At 39.7% G+C, this 17453-nt stretch overlaps 1 pseudogene; it reads left to right on the top strand.

Moving 5' to 3' along the window:
• The first annotated feature begins 12404 nt into the window (after positions 1-12404).
• LOC116909804 lies at positions 12405-13311 on the top strand (annotated as a pseudogene).
• Positions 13312-17453: the final 4142 nt, after the last annotated feature.

The raw sequence follows: 17453 nt of genomic DNA, 5'->3' as shown, positions 1-17453 counted from the left end.
TTGCCTATGAATTTCATAAAGTCATTGTTTTTGATAGCTGAGTAGTACTCTATTGTGTAGATGTACCACATTTTCTGTATCCATTCCTCTGTTGAAGGGCATCTGGGTTCTTTCCAGCTTCTGGCTATTATAAACAAGGCTGCTATGAACATAGTGGAGCATGTGTCGTCTTTGTTATACGTTGGAGCATCTTTTGGGTATATGCCCAAGAGAGGTATAGCTGGGTCCTCAGGTAGTGCAATGTCCAATTTTCTGAAGAAACTCCAGAGTGATTTCCAGAGTGGTTGTACCAGTTTGCAACCCCACCAACAATGGAGGAGTGTTCCTATTTCTCTATATCCTCACCAGCATCTGCTGTGGCCTGAGTTTTTTATCTTAGCCATTCTGACTGTTGGGGTGGAATCTCAGGGTTATTTTGATTTGCATTTCCCTGATGACTGAGGATGTTCAACATTTCTTTAAGTGCTTTTTGGCCATTTGATAATTCTCAGCTGAGAATGTTTTGTTTAGCTCTGTATCCCATTTTTAATAGGGTCATTTGGCTCTCTGGAGTCTAACTTCTTGAGTTCTCTGTATATTTTGGATATTAGACCTCTATCAGATGTAGGATTGGTAATGATCTTCTCCCAAAGTGTTGGTTGCAGTTTTGTCCTAATGACAGTGTCTTTTGCCTTACAGAAGCTTTATGAGGTGCCATTTGTCAATTCTTGGTCTTAGAGCATAAGCCATTGGTGTTTTGTTCAGGAAATTTTCCCCAGTGCCCATGTGTTTGAGACTCTTCCCCACTTTTTCTTCTATTAGTTTGATTGTATCTGGTTTGATGTGGAGGTCTTTGATCTGCTTGGACTTAAGCTTTATACATGGTGATAAGAACGGATCAATTTGCATTCTTCTACATGCTGACCTCCAGGTGAACCAGCACCATTTGCTGAAAATGCTATCTTTCTTCCATTGGATGGTTTTAGCTCCTTTGCCAAAGATCAAGTGGTCATAGGTATGTGGGTCCAGTCTTCAATTCTGTTCCACTGATCTATCTGCCTGTCTCTGTACCAATACCATACAATTTTTATGACTATTGCTTTGTAATATTGCTTGAGTTCAGGGATGGGGATTCCCCCAGAAGTTCTTTTATTGTTGAGTATATCAACTTTCACTATCCTGGGTTTTTTGTTATTCCAAATAAATTAGCAAATTGGTTTTCCTATCTCTATAAAGAATGGAGTAGGAATTTTGATGGGGATTGCATTGAATCTGTAGTTTGGTTTTGGCAAAATGGCCATCTTTACTATATTAATCCTGCCAATCTATGAGCATGGAAGATTTTTCCATCTTCTGAGATCTTCCTCAATTTCTTTCTTCAGAGACTGGAATTTCTTGTCATACCAATCATTCACTTGCTTGATTAAAGTAACACCAAGATATTTTATATTATTTGGGACTATTGTGAAGGGTGTCATTTCCCTAATTTCTTTCTCAGCCTGTTTATCCTTTCAGTAGAGGTAGGCTACTGATTTGTTTGAGTTAATATTATACCCCGACACTTTGCTGAAGTTGTTTATCAGGTTAAGTAATTCTCTGGTGGAACTTTTGGTGTCGCTTAAGTACACTATCATATCATCTGCAAACAGTGATATTTTGATTTCTTCCCTTCCAATTTGTATCCCTTTGACCTCGTTTTGCTGTCTGATTGCTCTGGCTAGAACTTCCAGTACTATATTGAATAAGTAGGGAGAGAGTGGGCAGCCTTGTCTAGTCCCTGATTTTAGCGGGATTGCTTCAAGGTGCTCTCCATTTAGTTTGATGTTAGCTACTGGTTTGCTGTATATTTCTTTTACTATGTTTAGATATGAGCCTTGAATTCCTGATCTTTCTAGGACTTTTATCATGAAGTGGTGTTGAATTGTTTCAAATGCTTTCTCAGCATCTAATGAAATTATCATGTGGTTCTTATCTTTGAGTTTGTTTATATAGTGGCTTACATTGATGGATTTTCATATATTAAACCATCCCTGCATCCCTTGCATGAAGCCTACTTGATCATGATGGATGATCGTTTTGATGAGTTTTTGGATTTGGTTTGCAAGAATTTTATTGAATATTTTTACATCAATGTTCATAAGGGAAATTGGTCTGAAGTTCTCTTTCTTTGTTGGGTCTTTGTGTGGTTTCGGTATAAGAATAATTGTGGCTTCATAGAAGAAATTTGGTAGTGCTCCGTCTGTTTCAATTTTGTGGAATAGTTTGGATAGTATTGGTATGAGGTCTTCTATGAAGGTCTGATAGAATTCTGAACAGAATCCATCTGGACCTGGGCTATTTTGGTTGGGAGACTTTTAATAACTGCTTCTATTTCTGTAGGAGTTATGGGGTTGTTTAAATGGTTTATCTGTTCCTGATTTAACTTTGGTACCTGGTATCTGTCTAGGAAATTGTCCATTTCCTCCAGATTTTCAAGTTTTGTTGAATATAGGCTTTTGTAATAGGATCTGATGATTTTTTTTAAAAATTTCTTCAGATTCTGTTGTTATTTCTGATTTTGTTAATTTGGATACATTGTCTGTGACCTCTGGTTAGTCTGACTAAGGGTTTATCTGTCTTGTTGATCTTCTCAAAGAACCAGCTTTTGGTTTTGTTGATTCTTTGTATAGTCCTTTTCATTTCTACTTGGTTGATTTCAGCCCTGAGTTTGATTATTTACTGCCTTCTAATCCTCTTGGTTTTATTTGTTTTTGTTCTAGCACTTTTAGGTGTGCTGTCAAGCTGCTGACATATGCTCTCTTCTGTTTCTTTTTGCAGGCATTCAGAACTATGAGTTTCCCTCTTAGTACCACTTTCATTCTGTCCCATAAATTTGAGAATGTTGTGTCTTCATTTTCATTAGATTCTAAGAAGTCTTTAATTTCTTTCTCTATTTCTTCCTTGACCAAGTTGTCATTGAATATAGCATTCTTCAACTCCAATGTATACATGGGACTTCTGTCATTATTGTTGTCATTGAAGACCAGTCTTAGCTCGTGGTGACCTGATGGGATGCATGGGATTATTTCTATCTTCCTGTATCTGTTGAGGCCTGTTTTGTGACCGATTATATGGTCAACTTTGGAGAACGTTCCATGAGGTGCTGAGAAGAAGTATATCCTTTTGTTTTAGGATGGAACATTCTATAAATACCTGTTAAATCCATTTGGTTCATAACTTCTGTTAGTTTCTCTATGTCTCTGTTTAATTTCTGTTTCCATGATCTGTCCATTGATGAGAGTGTGGTGTTGAAATCTCCTACTATTATTGTGTGAGGTGCAATGTGTGCTTTGAGCTTTAGTAAGATTTCTTTTATGAATGTATGTGCCCTTGCTTTGGAGCATAGATATTTAGGATTGACAGTTCATTTTGGTGGATTTTTTTCTTTGATAAATATAAAGTGTCCTTCCTTATCTTTCTTAGTGACTTTTGGTTGAAATTCAATTATATTTGGTATTATAATGGCAACTCTGGCTTGTTTTTTCAGGCCATTTGCTTGGAAAGTTGTTTTCCAGCCATTTACTCTGAGGTAGTGGCTGTCTTTGTCTCTGAGGTATGTTTCCTGCATGCAGAAAAATGCTAGGTCCTCTTTATGTATACAGTCTGTTAGTCTATGTCTTTTTCTTGGGGAATTGAGTCCGTTGATGTTGAGAGATATTAAGGAATAGTGACTGTCGCTTCCTGTTATTTTCGTTGTTAGAGTTGGAATTATGTTTGTCTCTCTTTTGGTTTCTTTGCAAGGAAATTATATTCTTGCTTTCTGTATGGTGTAGTTTCTCTCCTTGTGTTGGAGTTTTCCATCTATTATCCTTTGTAGGGGTGGATTTGTAGAAATATACTGTGTAAATTTGTCATGGAATATCTTGGTTTCTCCATCTATGTTTATGGAGACTTTTGCTGGATACAATAACTTGGGCTGGCATTTGTGTTCTCTTAGGGTCTGTATGACATATGTCCAGGATCATCCAGCTTTCTTAGTCTCTGGTGAGAAGTCTGGTGTAATTCTTATAGGTCTGCCTTCATAAGTCACTTGACCTTTTCCCCTTACTGCTTCTAATATTCTTTCTTTGTTTTGTGTTCGGTATTTTAACTATTATGTGACAGGAGGAATTTCTCTTCTGGTCCAATCTATTTGGACTTCTGTAGGCTTCTTGTATGTTTATGGGCATCTCTTTCTTTAGGTTCAGGAAATTTTCCTCTATAATTTTGTTGAATGTATTTATTGGCCCTTTAAGTTGGGAGTCTTCACTTTCTTCTATACCCTATTATCCTTAGGTTTGATCTTCTCATTGTGTCCTGGATTTCCTAGATGTTTTGGGCTAGGAGATTTTTGCATTTTACATTATTTTTGACAGTTCTGTTGATGTTTTCTATGGTATCTTCTGCCCCCGAGATTCTCTCTTCCATCTCTTCTCTTCTGTTGGTGATGCTTGTATCTATGGCTCCTTTTCTCTTCCTTAGGTTTTCTATGTCTAGGATTGTCTCCCTTTGTGCTTTCTTTATTGTTTCTATTTCCATTATCAATTCATTCACTTGTTTGGTTATGTTTTCCTGTAATTCTTTCAGGAATTTTTGTGCTTCCTCTCTAAGGGCTTCTATTTGTTTACTTGTGTTTTCCTGCATTTCTTTAAAGGAGTTCTTTATGTCTTTCTTAAAGTCCTCCAACATTATCAAAAAATGTGATTTTAAATCTAAATCTTGCTTTTCTGGTTTGGATATTCAATATTTTCTTTGGTGAGAGAACTGGGCTCTGATGATGCCAAGTAATCTTGGTTTCTGTTGCTTAGGTTCCTGTACTTGCCTCTAGCCATTGGGTTTTCTCTGATGTTTGCTTGTCTTGCTGGGTTGTCTCTGATGTTTGCTTGTCTTGCTGTTTCTGAGACTGACTTTATCCTGCTATAGGCCTCTGTGTCAGCACTTCTATAGAACTGTTTTCCTGTTTTCTTTCAGCCTTTCCTGAGAACAGGTGCTTCAGGTGTGTTGGCACTCCTGGAGACTGTCTTCAAGTTCTAGGCATGGGCAGGAATCAAAGGGTCCTGCTCCTGATTGCTCATAGGTCCTTGCACCCAGCGGGCACAGTTGTTACTATGTGATTCCCTCTTGGGTCTGAACTGTGGGCAGAGGGTAGTCTCCTCTGACTTCTCAGGAGTATCCACACTTCTGATGGTCCAGCTCTCTCCCCCATGGGATGAGAGTGCAGGGAGCTGCTTTGCTGGATAAGTTCAGTCCCAGGCGCAGACCAGAACTGTGGGTACGTGGCAGCTGTCTGTTCCTATATCCCTGTGTCTAGAGGCACTGTACAGTTTCCCCTTGGACCAGGGATGTGGGCTGAGGTGTGCAGAACTTGCAGTCTGTCCTGCAGTCTCAGGATGTCTGCATGACTGGGTGGTCAGCTCCCTTCCCCATGGGATTTGGGTGCAGTGAACTGTGGGATCACTATGCTCATTTTATAAATGACTATTGCTTTGTAGTACAGCTTGAGGTGAGGGATGGTAATTCCTGAAGAAGATCTATTGTGAGAATTGTTTTTGATATCCTGGTTTTTGTTTTTCCATATGAAGTTTAGAACTGCTCTTTAAAGATCTGTAAAAAACTGTATTGGAATTTTGGTGAAGATTGAATTAAAATTGTAGATTGCTTTTAGCAAGATGGCCATTTTCACTATGTTAATTCTACTGATCCATAACCCTGGGAGATCTTTCCATCTTCTGATGACTGGTTCAATTTCTTTCTCCAGTGACTTGTTGTATAGATTATTTACTTCCTTGTTAGAGTTACCCCAGGATTTTTATATCTATATTTGTGGCTATTGTGAAGGATTTTTCCAATAATTTATTGCTCTGTTCATTTATCATTTGAGTAGGAGAGCAACTGATATCTTTGAGTTGATTTTATACAGCTTTTTCTACACTTTGCTTAAGTTGTTTATCAGCAGTAGGTGTTCTCTGGTAAATTTTGGGGATCACTCATGTAATCCATAATAGCATCTATAAGTAGTGATACTCTGACTCCTTTCCAATTTGTATTCCCTTGATGTCTTTTTGTTGTCCTCTTGCTCTACCTAGAACTTCAAGATACACACACACACACACACACACACACACACACACACACACACACACATAATAGATAGGAAAATAGTCACTTTCTCCCTGGGGTAAGGAGTATCCCTGAAGCTGGGCATCATATTTTCTCAGGTACACAGAAACCTTGCAAGCACAAGTCATCCTCCTATCTCTCACAGCTAGGAGCTAGGGTACAGGTGCAAGCAAGATGTCAGGCTTGGTACATGGGTGCTGAGGTGCCAGTGTTGGTCATCGTGATTGCCCTCACTCTGCTGAGCCACCTCACCAGTCCATTTTTTTGTTACTGAATATTGTCATCTGTAGCATTACCAGCCCCTTCTGCCATCCCTAGGGCTTCTCACATGATGGCTTCGGGACTCCTCAGAATGTACCTGACTTTGTTTTCTGCTTCTTGAGATAAAAAATATCTATTGGTTTTTCACAGACTAGATGAAACTTCAGCATAGATTACCTACCCAAACCCTTGGTTAACATTCACTGAAAATGAAGATCCCTGCCATGGGCACTGTTGTAAAGTGTGGTATAGAGAATGGGGAGACAAAAAGCCCAAACTAATTAGTACCATATGTCGTAGTGAAGGAAAGGAGATTAAAATCACATGTATTTGCTAGGAACATAGGAGCCAGCTGCCTATGAGGCAGGCTGAACCCACAATAGCTTCCTCTGGATTCCAACTACAGTCATCACTCTGCCAGGGCCCTACTTCTTTCTCACTTCTTACCTGTGCAAGGATCACTGATGTGATCTCAGTGTGCAAGGACATTCATGCCATTCAATCTTGCAGCAACTGCCTTCAATTAAAAAATCCTGTTTCAGCATGGAGAGATTAAGTGGGCAATTAGAAACAACCCAACTCATTCTCCATAGGATACAATGAAGTATCAGCACCACGGACTCTTGGAAGTTTGAGTCTATTTCTCTGATCAAGATGGTTTTCAGGTATAGATGCTATGATGGCTAGAACATACCAGAGTTTGGGTTATTCGACTCGAAATATACTATACACATTTGGGTATCGATACACTTCAGTTCATTGCTTATGAGCAATTGTGTGTATCTCAAATGAACATTAGAACCAGAGTACTCAAACTTCCAGTTGTGACTGTTATTAATTCAAACAAAAATTTGAGCATTAATTCTGAACTCTATTTTAAATTCTTTTCTAAAATGGAATGCAGAACCAGCTCTAATGAGTCACATGTTCTGTACAGTGTGTTTAATTGTGGATGAGAGACTACTTTTCCCAGATGGAATGAGACAGAACCCCCATGAGTCCCAACCTTCATCATGTAGCCAGATCCTTGGAGAGATTCAAAGCATTTACCAAGATGAGAAAAACGACAGTATTTTTATTTCAATTCTACTTTCCACTCAAGTTTGTAGCTCTGACAGAAAGTCTGTTTATATGAGGCGAGAGCAACAACTGCCAAACACATAGCCTAGACATAGTTCCTAAAATATGGTTGAGATTACAGGAGATGATTGTGTAGACTTTTGATATCAGAAGAGTTGACTCTGGTGAAGTCCTTTCTCAGAGCACATCACTTTCCTTTTCTATGTGTTTGGTATAAAATGATCACAAATATCATAATTGAATTATAAAATCATTGAGAAAACCATAGGTGTACTATTTGGTAAACCTGTCTCAGAGGGGTGAACTGTTAGGAAGTCAGCCTTTGCAGGTCTGTTTCCCTGTAAAAGTCATAGAGAGAAGACTTTCTGCAACAAAGAGGCCATATAGACCTCAGCTGATTTAAATTGAGTCTGATATGCTAGGAATCAACACATGACCTGTATCCCTAAACATCTAGAGGAAGGTGCCCATTGTTCTCTACCATGTGCAAGACTCAGGTAGGTGGGGACCAGAAGGTTGGTTCCCAGTTAATTCCTTCAGGTGTAAAGAGCCCTGCAGCCAGGGAAGCACGGAAGTGAAGAGAACTTTGTGAGAATTGTTGAGAAGACACAACTCGTCACACCCTGCTGGTTCCGGTACGTCTAACTAGCATCACCTTTTACAGCAAACTGCATCCTTTTCTTGTTGGATCCTGTTCTGATTTTGATTCATTGCAGGCTAGAATCAGTTTTAGATATTGCTTTAAAAACATGTGCATTGAGAAGGTGTGTGAAGCCAAGTTACCCAGGCTCTGTAGGGTGTAACCATCTCACAGTTTTAAGAATGAGAGCTGAGGCTCAATGGTCTCACACTGGAGCACAGGTGTGGTAGTCTAGCAAATTTTCAGAAATTTTTGGAAATTTTAGCCCCCTGAAGGAACAGGAGCTGGCAGAGTCACAGGGTTTTTGTGGTATGGAAATACATCTGTCTTGTTTTGACCTTAGTTTTTTTAAACTAAAATTATTCTATAATTAGAGTTCATCATTTTCCTGATATGCAGGGAATTCTATTGCATTTCTAAGATATAATAAATATTTGAATACTATGCGGTACATTTAACTCTACTGTTGACTCAATTTTTTTATCTTTCCCAGTAAGAAAATAACTATTTCCATGTTTCTAGTTGCACCATTTGCCCAGGTCCTGGATGCATTGATGAGTTACTGTACATAGTTAAACCTTTCCATGGTAGAATTTGACACATCTGTGTTCAAATTCATACTAAACACGCTGGTGAGTGGTGCACACCTGTGAGAAAGGTAGTGCTGCAATGGGGACATTTCCAAGCTGCTGCTCATTAGGTTGATAGTGGACTCCCTGCTGAGTCTGTGACGGTCAGGAAAAATGCTGAATTACCTCACTAGCTCTGTAAGGTCAGAGATTGACTAGCGGTGAGAATCAAAAGGACAGAACTATGTGTGGCTGAAGCCATACTGCTGTCTTAGCTGTGACCTCACAGGCAGTTAGATCTGCTGCAGCACCCTAGAGCTGTGGGGCAAGACCTTGCAGTGTGCTTAGTATGATTATAAATGTAATCTTAAACACTGTTTCTCAGTGTTTTTTAAAATATGTTTTGATTGTAATTTACTAATCATTGAGGTAGAGTGTGTTGCATGGTAATTTTCAGGTAGCTAATTTATTCTCTGCTGAGTTCAAGTAATCCATGTAAAACTAGGAATATATTTCAGGGTTCCCTGCCCTGCAGCAAGCCTCTGTTTGATCCACTATTTCATAAGTGAGTGAGATGGTGCACTCTTGTAATCCTAACACATAGAGGACAGAGGTAGGCCCATAACAGGATTGTGTTTGTGCTTGGCTTCAGGTGTCAAAAACCAGCTACACAAAATTGGGTCAAAAATTGTAAATGAGGTTATTTTTCAGACTTTCATCTGTTAAAGAGGTAATTGTGACAGAATTGTTAGGTAGGGCTCAGGGTGTCCCTGCTGCTCTGGGATTCTCAAGACAGCCCAGCATACACAAGGGAAAGCTCTACTTCTGAAACCTGCTTATGTAAGATGAACTGAAGCTCAAGTAAAAAGGTTCTGGAGGGGAGGAGAGTTCAGTGTTCACTGCTGCTGCTGTTCTGGGCTGTGTTTTTTCCTAAGAGGTAAAGAAACCTGACTAGGTAATCTTCAACACATTCACCCAACTTCTGTCCTCATTTGTGAAGGGAAGAGAATGACAAACATGGCTAGTATAGTTTCAGAGATTTAGAAGACACAGGAGCTGATAGGCTCAGTTTGACTGACATTCCTGATTATCCAAGGTCAGAGCACCCATGAGATCATGTTACAGGACAATAATGCCAGTACTCAGGAAGAAGAAGCAAGAAGATTACAAGTCTAAGACAAGTGTAGGTTACAAATAAAGATCATATCAAGTCTGGGTCACTGATCAAATCTTGTATCTCAAAAAATGGTTTCAAGCACAATAATGACACAGCATTTGCCTAGCATTTTGATGTTAATAGCTAGAGCCCCAGAAAAACACAGACACATAGACACACACACAGAGAGAGAGAGTATATATATATATATATATATATATATATATATATATATATATCAGATTCATTTTGCCTTAGAATCATGGACTCAGGAAATGTTGCAAAGTGCTTATTAGAAACATGGAACTGTCAGTCTTCAAGGCATTAAAAGTTAAGACAAATAATTCATGTCCATAAAAAAAAAAAAATTCCAGTATAAAATGAATATATGATCATAAAAATTTGCCCCTAGTGATTTCATGAGATGATGATCTTGTTTGCCATCCTCTTCCCTTCACCACAAATGAGCAAAGAAATTTGCTGAATGTTTGAACATTACCTCAGCAGACATTACCTCTGAAGACAAAACACAGTCTGCCTCAGCAGAAGCAGCGTGAACACACACACACGCACGCACGCACACACGCATGCACGCACACACATGGTTGCAGATGGGGAAATATTCTCTCTCTCACACACACACACACACATAAATACATATACATTCACACACGTAAACACACACATACACTCACTTATATACCTTTGAATTTTTACTTCACTTCCTCTAGATTTTTTTAAGTTGTATATATTTCAAGGACAAATGCTAATACATTTCAGTTGCCATAGGTGACACAATCATTTCTTATTTTTTTTTCGAAGCTGGGGATCGAACCCAGGGCCTTGCGCTTGCTAGGCAAGCGCTCTACCACTGAGCCAAATCCCCAACCCCACAATCATTTCAAATATCTGAAAAATGCTTCCTATTTTCTTGTTGCCACTTTAGAACTGTTTCTGTATATTTTCATTTATTCATGTAATATATGTCTATTACTTCTTTCACCTTAGCCAATTCCTGTCAGAACTTCTTCAACCTCCTTATCCACTCACTTTGTCCTACCAACCCAACACAATGTACTTTCTATTAAAAAGGAATACCAAAATCAAACAAACAAACAAACAAAAAAGTCATTGAAAAAGCAGAGTCCACCTTGTGTTGCCAAGCTACACATAAGCAGCGGCAGTTGACTTTGCTTTATATAACAGCTTGGTACAACACTAACGGTCTATTTCACATAGTGTGTGTATTTCAAGGTGAAGTTCTCTCACAGCTGTTCTATGTTTTTCTCTCCCATAAAATACTATATTAGAATTTTCTAGGATGCCCTCTTGACAACACTTCTAGCATTCTTTCCCATTACTTTTTTATCTGAAATTTTATGAGTTTTTAAGTCAAAGTTTGAGATTTGGAATCTTGAGAATGAGGTCCATTACTAACAGAACCATCTGCTGCCACAAAGTCTTTCTTTGGGAGATCCAGTCTGTAATGTCTAGTTAATGTGATACATAAGTTGGTCTTACAATAATCATATTAAAATATAGCCAACGTAAAAAGTAGTGTGTATTAACAATGTGAACTCTTTTAGCATACTACAAAAATGGAACAAAAGGTGTGATAAAAATCTTCTGTCTTAAAATTCATACTCATACAGTTGGCCTGTTTGCTGTTTGCAAGGTCTTTTTCCTCACTACTCAATTCTCAAAACAGTAAAACGTTTCAGTCTCACGGAAATCCTACCATTAACTTTGTGTTTCAGGAATGATTACTACCTGAAGTCAGATAGTCAAGGTCAAATACATGCCAAGAAATAAAACCATTTCACTCCATTTCACCATGTATCCAGAAACACTTGTTGTCAATGCATCATTCCCCTCCAGGAATGGAGAAGCCCAGTTTGGTGTGAATATACAAAAAATTCAGTTCTACAGATTTTATTCAAAAATTTTTAAACAGTAATCAAAAATAAAAAGCACTAAGTAAAATTCAACCTTGTGATTTTATTTTACTTTGTGATATTTTATGTATATGGACATTTGATGCTATGGATGTCTGTGCAACACTTGTGTACCTAGTACCTATGGAAGCCAGAATCAAGTATTAGATTCCCCAGGAATAGCAGTTACAGACAGTCGTGAGCTGCCATGTAGTATGCTCAGGGATTTGAAATAGGGCCCTCTAAGAATAACCAATGCTCTTAATCCTGAAGCCTTCTTTCCAGTTCCAACCAATTGATTCCTTATGTCATTGCAACTTTTTCCATATTATTTTTACAGGAATAAGTTAAACTCCCAAGGACTGCAAACATCTATGCAGATAAAACAAGACCCCTAATTCCTCTTTATGATTAAAATTGAGAGGTAACATAAAGAATCATTAAAAAATTATAGTGTACTGGGTCAACTCTGCTCTTTTACGTTTTTACAAAAGATAAAAGCATAAAACACAGGATATGAGAGAGTGTCTTTGAGCTAGTCCAGAACTCTATCCCATGTAATAAATGTCATTTTCCTCCTCAAGGACAGTCCACCCCAGACCATGACATTTCCAGGTTATACCTGCTTTGCTGCTTTCATCTAAGTCATGGAGATAGGAAACCACAGCTGTGGGACAGACTTCACCTTGGTTGGTCTTTTCCAGTATGGACACATGGACACTTTCCTCTTCACAGTTATCACCCTCCTCTTTGCAGTGGCTCTCATAGGCAACATCACATTGGTCCATCTCATCAGGCTGGACCGAACACTCCACACCCCCATGTACTTCCTCCTCAGCCAGCTCTCCATCATCGACATGATGTACATCTCCACCACTGTGCCCAAGATGGCAGCTAACTTCCTGTCAGACACCAAGACCATTTCCTTTCTGGGATGTGCCATCCAAACATTTGTGTTTCTGACCCTGGGTGGGTCTGAAGCCCTCCTGCTGGGTTTCATGTCCTATGACAGGTACATAGCCATCTGCCAGCCCTTGCACTACCCTGTGCTCATGAGGCTCTATTATCACCAGTGCCTGGAGCAGCAGCTCCATCACTGCATTAGTGCACACAGTGTATGTATTTCAACTTCCATTCTGTGGATCTAGGATTGTTAACCACTTTTTCTGTGAGGTTCCATCTCTCCTGCCACTGGTGTGTGAAGACACATCCCAATATGAGCATACAGTTCTCGTGAGTGGCCTTGTCATTCTGTTGTTACCCTTCCTGGCCATCCTAGCTTCCTATGCTCGGGTGTTGGTTGTTGTATTCCAGATGGGTTCAGGGAAGGGACAGAGTAGAGCAGTGTCCACCTGCTCCTCACACCTGACCGTGGCCAGCCTGTTTTATATCACTGGTCTCTGCACCTACACCCAACCACACACTTTGCATTCTCCTGGGAGGGACAAAGTGGTGGCTGTGATCTACTCAATTGTCACCCCTGTTCTGAACCCATTCATCTACAGCCTGAGGAACAAGGAGGTCATGGGGGCTCTAAAAAGACAAATAGGATGATGGATAGTGACGTGGAATTTTGGGTTGCCTTGTGTACTGATCTATAGGCTGATCTTTACACTCTCTGGGATTATTTTGGCACTGATCTTTTGGTGGAAGACCATCAACTTGTCTTACTGACTGAACAAGAGCATGAACCTTTGCACACACAGTGTCACACTGAGTTGATGGTTTGAATCTGAATGTTGGCTCCTCAGGAGATGGAAGGGCTTTGTCCCTGGACCTGGCATCTCTGACTCCCTGTCAGGATGGGTTGGCTTCCCACAGAGCCTTCTGCCCTGCTGCCAGGCACCATGATTCTCAGCCTGTGGGAATCAATACAAGTGCCTGGTCTACACTTGCCTCCCTCTTGCTCTGGAAGCTCTTTCTGCAGTTTATGTGTACAGGTGTATCTGTATAATTATTTTACATAAATACGACTATTTCATTGGTTTACCATTGTAAGCAAAACAGTTAATTAAGAGTGTATTTCTCTTTTTAAAATGTGACATATTTTAAGGACATTTCTGAAACAAATGGAGAGGGAGCCAACCTAATGCTTGCTTTGATGCTTATGTGACTATTACCACCTGAAAAAGATTTCCAAGCTCTTAAAGGGTTTGGAATCCCATAGGAAGAACAATATCAACCCACCAAATCCCTCTGAGTACCCAGCAACCTGACCACCAGCTAAAAGGTACAAATGGAGGAACCCATGACTCCACTCACAATATATCACAGGACTACATTGTCTGGCATCATAAGGAAAAGAGGCCCTTGGTATTGTTAAGGCTTGATATCCCAGTGTAGGAAAATGCCAGGGTTGGGAGTGGGTGTGTGGGCAGAGAGCACCCTAATAGACAGAGGGGGTTCAGGAATAGTTGGTGGGTTCTGGAGGGGAAGAGAGGAGAGGGGACAACATTTGAAATATAAACACATAAAATATCCAATAAAAAGATATCCAAGTTCTTCTACGATGTTTAAAACTGTCTTCCTAACTCCCTTTCATAATACCATTCCCCAAAATTCACTAATGACCTTATAATAAACATTGTCAATGCATCAGTCTGTCAGTATGCACTCTGTGTCTTTCCATGAACACATTTATATTGGTCTTTCCTGTTTCAATTTATGTTGATGATCCATGATAACTTTTATGATAAGGACATTTAGAGAAACAGAGCCAGAATGCTTCTGTTTTAGAAATCCATAGACAATGTCTCTATTTTGTCCATGGCTAATATACAATAAATTCTGAGAGCAATGGTGTTTCAAGAAATTTTTTAATACATTTTTACGATCAAGATTATATGTATGTGTACCTGTGTATATGTATGTATGTATGTATGTATGTATGTATGTATGTATGTATGTATGTAGCTATGTAGCAGTTCTATGTAGTCTCGGTTGTCCTGGAGCTCCCTATGTGGAACAGAATGGCCTCAAACTCACTGAATCTCCCTTGCCTCTGCCTCCCAAGTACTGCAATAAAAGTTCTGAGCCAGCAGGCACAGATTTTTAAAGAACAATCACTAGCATTTGGTTTTCTTGCAATTTCAAGTCACAGATGCTTTTGAGCAAATATGTGGGTGCTGGGACTCAAACACAGGTCCTGGGGAGGAGTAGTCCATGCTCTTAACTGTTGAGCCAGATTCTAGGGCCCCTGCATTCTCAAAATAATCAATCATTGTCATGTAGTCAAAGAAACAAGAAATGAAAACTTCTATGCAACTAAGAACTGGTGCATAAAATTCTCAGTATTTTAATACTGAGACTTAATTCTCAGTATTAAAATATATATGTTGTGAGCCAAGAGTGGTGGCATGCCATTACTAGCACTGCTGCTCTTCCAGAGGACTTGAGTTCAAATCCTAGCACCCTTGTAAGGTAGCCATAACTCCAGAGTATCTGACGTTTCTGGGCTCCAAACACTAATATGCATATCCACGTCTATACCCACACTTATACATAAATAAAATAATAAAAAATGTTGTGGAATATTTTAGAGATGCCTTCTTGCTTCTCTGTAATTGTTGTCAATAATTAGAGTGATAATTTAATGACACATAGAAACACCTGTTCTGGCACTAATAAAAATGAATTGCATCTATTGTCTATCTGTGGCATCCCATTTCTCTAGCTTGGCTCCCTTTTTTGCCTCACTGGGAGAGGATACACCTAGCCCTGCACAGAGGTTGCATACCACAGTGGGCAGATAACCTGAGTACCTCAACACTCTCAGAGGAGAAGAGGAAGGGAAAGTTGGATGGATTTGTGAAGGGAAGCAAAAGTCTGGATGCAAAATGAATAAATAAATTGGAAAAAGAATTTATTTCACAAGTTGTGTATGCACACAATAGTGTATGTAATTTTATATACATATTTTATACACTGGATATGAATACATACACATCTGTAACAATAATGATAAAAAGAGGCTATTGAAAACAGTAAGTGTGGAATCAGTTTGGAGCAGTAAAGTACAGTAAAAAACAGTAAAATTCTGAAGTGAAAAGGAACGTAGCCAGAGATACACTACAGTGGAGAAAAAACATGCTTGCAAAAGGCATGGATTATTTAACAGAAATCTATGTGTCAGGCACAGGATACCTCCCTAAACTGTCTTAGGATTATATTTCTGTAACAAAACACTGTGTCTGTCATCTGTCACTAGAGAGAAGGCTCAGTGGTTAAGAGCACAATCCATTCTTCCAAAGGATCTGGGTTCAATTTCCAACACAAAATCACAGCTCAAAACTGCCTGTAACTTTATTTGAAAGGAATTTGCACCCTCACACCAATGTAGATAAAGTAAAAAAAAAAAAAAGAAGAATTGCTTCCTCCATGAATGGTTTGCTTTTGCTGTTTAATTTTCTTGCCATTAATGTAATCCATGAACTCACTCTAAACTGAAAGACTGAGGTTGCTAAATGTCCTCAATAATGTCACCTCTGTGTCCCAAGATATGAACACTTAGACAAAAAGAAAGAACCATTATGCTTTAAAAATCCACATATAGGCTCTCTGCTCCCAAACCCCGTGGGAGAGAGCCCTCACCGCCTGGACAGGTTGGCACTCCTGAGACTGCAGAGCTGAAAAGACCACCAACACTGCCCACCACCCTGCCCACATCCCTGGCCCAAGAGGAAACTGTATAAGGCCTCTGGGTTCCCTGGGGGAGGGCCCAGCAGCGGCAGGACCCGATGCATCTGAGACACCACCAGAACCTGAAGGGACCAACCGGATAAACAGTTCTCTGCACCCAAATCCCATGGGAGGGAGAGCTAAACCTTCAGGGAGGCAGACACGCATGGGAAACCAGAAGAGACTGCACTCTGCACACATTACTGATTCCAGAGGAAAACACCCAACGCCATCTGGAACCCTGGTGCACGGGAGCTCCCAGAAAGGGCGGCGCAGATCTTCCTGGTTGCTGCGGCCGCAGAGAGCTCATAAGCAACACTCCATGAGCAAACTTGAGCCTCGGGACCACAGGTAAGACCAACTTTTCTGCTGCAAGCAACCTGCCTGGTGAACTCAAGACACAGACCCACAAGAACAGCTGAAGACCTGTAGAAAGGAAAAACTACACGCCCGAAAGCAGAACACTCTGTCCCCATAACTGACTGAAAGAGAGGAAAACAGGTCTACAGCACTCCTGAAACACAGGCTTATAGGACAGTCTAGCCACTGTGAGAAATAGCAGAACAAAGTAACACTAGAGATAATCTGATGGTGAGAGGCAAGCGCAGGAACCCAAGCAACAGAAACCAAGACTACATGGCATCATCAGAGCCCAATTATCCCACCAAAGCAAACACGGACTATCCAAACACATCAGAAAAGCAAGATCTAGTTTCAAAATCATATTTGATCATGATGCTGGAGGACTTCAAGAAAGACATGAAGAACTCCTTTAGAGAACAAGTAGAAGCCTACAGAGAGGAATCAAAAAATCCCTAAAAGAATTCCAGGAAAACATAAATAAACAAGTAGAAGCCCATAGAGAGGAGTCACAAAAATCCCTGAAAGAATTCCAGGAAAACACAATCAAACAGTTGAAGGAATAAAAAATGGAAATAGAAGCAATCAAGAAAGAACACATGGAAACAACCCTGGATATAGAAAACCAAAAGAAGAGACAAGGAGCTGTAGATATGAGC

This window comes from Rattus rattus, chromosome 9 (assembly GCF_011064425.1).
Source record: "Rattus rattus isolate New Zealand chromosome 9, Rrattus_CSIRO_v1, whole genome shotgun sequence".
NCBI lineage: Eukaryota > Metazoa > Chordata > Mammalia > Rodentia > Muridae > Rattus > Rattus rattus.
This window is presented reverse-complemented; position numbering and strand designations above follow the sequence as displayed.